Source organism: Amphiura filiformis, chromosome 14 (assembly GCF_039555335.1).
Source record: "Amphiura filiformis chromosome 14, Afil_fr2py, whole genome shotgun sequence".
Taxonomy (NCBI): Eukaryota; Metazoa; Echinodermata; class Ophiuroidea; order Amphilepidida; family Amphiuridae; genus Amphiura; species Amphiura filiformis.
This window is the reverse complement of record NC_092641.1, coordinates 1,188,438-1,194,437: the sequence shown is the minus strand read 5'-3', so window position 1 is coordinate 1,194,437 and position 6,000 is coordinate 1,188,438. Positions and strand designations below refer to the sequence as shown.

The window sequence follows — 6,000 nt, the reverse complement described above, 5'->3', positions numbered from 1 at the left end:
TCGATAAATATTAAATGGAGGTCAGGTCATGTCCATATATGCGAAAAATCCGGATAACAGAGCTTTACCGACCGTGTAACTCAAAAAGAATGTATAGAGCCCAATACGTAACAAAAAATTAGACCCACTCGAATTTTTTTCTTTCTTCAATAAATATTAACTGGAGGTCAGGTCATGTCCATGTATGCGAAAAAATCCGGATAAAAGAGCTTTTCCGACAGTGTAACGCATAAAGAATGTATAGAGCCCAATACGTAACAAAAAATTAGACCCACTCGAATTGTTTTCTTTGTTCGATAAATATTAACTGGAGGTCAGGTCATGTCCATATATGCGAAAAAAATCCGGATAAAAGAGCTTTATCGACCGTGTACCGCATAAAAAATGTAAAGAGCCCAATACGTAACAAAAAATTAGACCCACTCGGTTTTTTTTTTTTTTTCTTCGATAAATATTAACTGGAGGTCATGTCATGTCCATATATGCGAAAAAATCCGGATAAAGGAGCTTTACCGACAGTGTAACGCATAAAGAATGTATAGAGCCCAATACGTAACAAAAAATTAGACCCACTCGAATTGTTTTCTTTGTTCGATAAATATTAACTGGAGGTCAGGTCATGTCCATATATGCGAAAAAAATCCGGATAAAAGAGCTTTATCGACCGTGTACCGCATAAAGAATGTATAGAGCCCAATACGTAACAAAAAATTAGACCCACTCGATTTTTTTCTTTCTTCGATAAATATTAAATGGAGGTCAGGTCATGTCCATATATGCAAAAAAATCCGGATAAAAGAGCTTTTCCGACAGTGTAACCTCCAAAACGCATAAAAAATGTAAAGAGCCCAATACGTAACAAAAAGTTAGACCCACTCGAATTTTTTTTCTTTCTTCGATAAATATTAACTGGAGGTCAGGTCATGTCCATATACGCGAAAAAATCCGGATAAAAGAGCTTTTCCGACGGTGTAACCTCCAAGACGCATAAAAATTTTAAAGAGCCTAATACGTAACAAAAAATTAGACCCACTCGAATTTTTTTCTTTCTTCGATAAATATTAACTGGAGGTTAGGTCATGTCCATATATGCGAAAAAATCCGGATAAAAGAGCATTTCCGACGGTGTAACCTCCAAAACGCATAAAAATGTATAGAGCCCTGTACGTAACAAAAAATTAGAACCACTCGATTTTTTTTTCTTTCTTCGATAAATATTAACCGGAGGTCAAGTCATGTCCATATATGCGAAAAAATCCGGATAAAGGAAGCTTTTCCGACAGTGTAACCTCCAAAACGCATAACGTAACAAAAAATTAGACCCACTCGAGTTTTTTTTTTCTTCGATAAATATTAACTGGAGGTCATGTCATGTCCATATATGTGAAAAAATCCGGATAAAGGAGCTTTACCGACAGTGTAACGCATAAAGAATGTATAGAGCCCAATACGTAACAAAAAAATTAGACCCACTCGAATTGTTTTCTTTGTTCGATAAATATTAACTGGAGGTCAGGTCATGTCCATATATGCGAAAAAATCCGGATAAAAGAGCTTTATCGACCGTGTACCGCATAAAGAATGTATAGAGCCCAATACGTAACAAAAAATTAGACCCACTAGATTTTTTTTCTTTCTTCGATAAATATTAAATGGAGGTCAGGTCATGTCCATATATGCAAAAAAATCCGGATAAAAGAGCTTTTCCGACAGTGTAACCTCCAAAACGCATAAAAAAAATGTAAAGAGCCCAATACGTAACAAAAAGTTAGACCCACTCGAATTTTTTTCTTTCTTCGATAAATATTAACTGGAGGTCAGGTCATGTCCATATACGCGAAAAAATCCGGATAAAAGAGCTTTTCCGACGGTGTAACCTCCAAGACGCATAAAAATTTTAAAGAGCCTAATACGTAACAAAAAAATTAGACCCACTCGAATTTTTTTCTTTCTTCGATAAATATTAACTGGAGGTTAGGTCATGTCCATTATGCGAAAAAATCCGGATAAAAGAGCATTTCCGACGGTGTAACCTCCAAAACGCATAAAAATGTATAGAGCCCAGTACGTAACAAAAAATTAGAACCACTCGATTTTTTTTCTTTCTTCGATAAATATTAACCGGAGGTCAAGTCATGTCCATATATGCGAAAAAATCCGGATAAAGGAAGCTTTTCCGACAGTGTAACCTCCAAAACGCATAACGTAACAAAAAATTAGACCCACTCGATTGTTTTTCTTTCTTCGATAAATATTAACTGGACATCAGGTCATGTCCATATACGCGAAAAAATCCGGATAAAAGGGCTTTTCCGACAGTGTAATCTCCAAAACGCACAAAAAATGTATAGAGCCCAATACTTAACAAAAAATTAGACCCACTCGAATTTTTTTCTTTCTTCGATAAATATTAACCGGAGGTCAAGTCATGTCCATATATGAGAAAAAATCCGGATAAAAGAGCTTTTCCGACAGTGTAACCTCCAAAACACATAAAAAATGTAAAGAGCCCAATACGTAACAAAAAATTAGACCCACTCGAATTGTTTTCTTTCTTCGATAAATATTAACCGGAGGTCAAGTCATTTCCATATATGCGAAAAAATCCGGATAAAAGAGCTTTTCCGACAGTGTAACCTCCAAAACACATAAAAAATGTAAAGAGCCCAATACGTAACAAAAAAAAATTAGACCCACTCGAATTTTTTTTTTTCTTTGTTCGATAAATATTAACTGGAGGTCAGGTCATGTCCATATATGCGAAAAAATCCGGATAAAAGAGCTTTTCCGACAGTGTAACCTCCAAAACGCATAAAAAATGTAAAGAGCCCAATACGTAACAAAAAATTTAGACCCACTCGATTTTTTTTTTTTTTCTTCGATAAATATTAACTGGAGGTCATGTCATGTCCATATATGCGAAAAAATCCGGATAAAGGAGCTTTACCGACAGTGTAACGCATAAAGAATGTATAGAGCCCAATACGTAACAAAACATTAGACCCACTCGAATTGTTTTCTTTGTTCGATAAATATTAACTGGAGGTCAGGTCATGTCCATATATGCGAAAAAATCCGGATAAAAGAGCTTTACCGACCGTGTAACGCATAAAGAATGTATAGAGCCCAATACGTAACAAAAAATTAGACCCCTCGATTTTTTTTTCTTTCTTCGATAAATATTAACTGGAGGTCAGCTCATGTCCATATATGCGAAAAAATCCGGATAAAAGAGCTTTACTGACAATGTAACCGCCAAAACACATAAAAATGTATAGAGCCCAATACGTAACAAAAATTAGACCCACTCGAATTTTTTTTTCTTTCTTCGATAAATATTAACTGGAGGTCAGGTCATGTCCATATACGCGAAAAATCCGGATAAAAGAGCTTTTCCGACGGTGTAACCTCCAAGACGCATAAAAATTTTAAAGAGCCTAATACGTAACAAAAAATTAGACCCACTCGAATTTTTTTCTTTCTTCGATAAATATTAACTGGAGGTTAGGTCATGTCCATTATGCGAAAAAAATCCGGATAAAAGAGCATTTCCGACAGTGTAACCTCCAAAACGCATAAAAAATGTATAGAGCCCAGTACGTAACAAAAAATTAGAACCACTCGATTTTTTTCTTTCTTCGATAAATATTAACCGGAGGTCAAGTCATGTCCATATATGCGAAAAAAATCCGGATAAAGGAAGCTTTTCCGACAGTGTAACCTCCAAAACGCATAACGTAACAAAAAATTAGACCCACTCGATTGTTTTTCTTTCTTCGATAAATATTAACTGGAGATCAGGTCATGTCCATATACGCGAAAAAATCCGGATAAAAGGGCTTTTCCGACAGTGTAATCTCCAAAACGCACAAAAAATGTATAGAGCCCAATACTTAACAAAAAATTAGACCCACTCGAATTTTTTTCTTTCTTCGATAAATATTAACCGGAGGTCAAGTCATGTCCATATATGAGAAAAAATCCGGATAAAAGAGCTTTTCCGACAGTGTAACCTCCAAAACACATAAAAAATGTAAAGAGCCCAATATGTAACAAAAAATTAGACCCACTCGAATTGTTTTCTTTCTTCGATAAATATTAACCGGAGGTCAAGTCATTTCCATATATGCGAAAAAATCCGGATAAAAGAGCTTTTCCGACAGTGTAACCTCCAAAACACATAAAAATGTAAAGAGCCCAATACGTAACAAAAATTAGACCCACTCGAATTTTTTTCTTTCTTCGATAAATATTAACTGGAGGTCAGCTCATGTCCATATATGCGAAAAAATCCGGATAAAAGAGCTTTACCGACAGTGTAACCTCCAAAACACATAAAAAATGTATAGAGCCCAATACGTAACAAAAAAATCCAGCCGAAAAACACTGACAAATATTTTGTTCTAAAGATACTCAAAATGACTCTAGAAAGAGTCACAAATGACTCAAAATGAGTTACTGGGTCAATATAAAGTAATTCTATAACAAAAACACGCACTAATAACCATAATTTGCTTTAAAAATAACCAGAGCCCAATACGTAACAAGACAAATTCTATGTCTAAAGAAAAAACACTGTCAATGTTTTTTTCTAGAAGACTCAAAATGACTCAAAATGAGTTACTGAGTCAATATAAAGTAATTTTATAACAAAAACATGCACCTAATAACCATAATCAGCTTTGTTCTAGAATTATTCAAAATGACTCAAAATGAGTTACCGGGTCAATATAAAGTAAGTTTATAGCAAACAAAAAATGCAACTAATCACCACAATAACCAGAGACCAATACGTAACAAAAAAATTCTAAGTCTAGAGAAAAAACACTGTAAAAAATAATTTTCTAGAACGACTCAAAATGACTCAAAAGGATTTACTGAGTCAATATAAAGTAATTCTATAACAAAAACATGCACCTAAAACCCATAATTTGCTTTAAAAATAACCAGAGCCCAATACGTAACAAAAAAATTCTAAGTCTGGAGAAAAAACACTGTCAAAAAATTTTTTCTAGAAAGACTCAAAATGACTCAAAAGGATTTACTGAGTCAATATAAAGTAATTCTATAACAAAACATGCACCTAAAACCCATAATTTGCTTTAAAAATAACCAGAGCCCAATACGTAACAAAACGATTCTAAGTCTAGAGAAAAAACACTGTCAAAATTTTTTTCTAGAAAGACTCAAAATGACTCAAAAGGATTTACTGAGTCAATATAAAGTAATTCTATAACAAAAACATGCACCTAAAACCCATAATTTGCTTTAAAAATAACCAGAGCCCAATACGTAACAAAAAAATTCTTAGTCTAGAGAAAAACCACTGCAAAAAATTTTTTCTAGAAAGAATCAAAATGACTCAAAAGGATTTACTGAGTCAATATAAAGTAATTCTATAACAAAAACATGCACCTAAAACCCATAATTTGCTTTAAAAATAACCAGAGCCCAATACGTAACAAAAAAATTCTAAGTCTAGAGAAAAAACACTGTCAATTTTTTTTTCTAGAAAGACTCAAAATGACTCAAAAGGATTTACTGAGTCAATATAAAGTAATTCTATAACAAAAACATGCATTTAATCATGATAATGTCCTTTTAAAATAACCAGAGGCCAATACGTAACAAATAAATTCCAAGTCTAGAGATAAAACACTGTCAAATATTTTGTTCTAGAAAGACTCAAAATGAGTTACTGGGTCAATATAAAGTACTTCTATAAAAACACATGCACATAATATCCATAATTTGCTTGAAAAACAACCGGAGCCCAATACGTAACAAAAACCACTACAGAAGGAGGGAGTATGAATAAAGTAATTTTAATCAAATTTTAGTTTTGTTACGTATTGGGCGGATGAATTATTTTTGCCACTTTTTGTTCTAGGTAGAAGAGGTTGAGCCCAATACGTATCAAATTGATACGTACTGGGATTTTGTTACGTACTGGGCTCTTACAAACGTGTACATAAAATTAAAAGAAACAATTTATTCCAT

The 6,000-nt window shown here is 33.6% G+C and overlaps 1 protein-coding gene across 1 annotated transcript in view; it reads right to left on the bottom strand.

Moving 5' to 3' along the window:
- The window catches only part of LOC140170521 (neuropilin-1a-like), a 63,829-nt gene that overhangs the window by 17,623 nt on the left and 40,206 nt on the right, over nt 1–6,000 (bottom strand). The window lies entirely within an intron of this gene.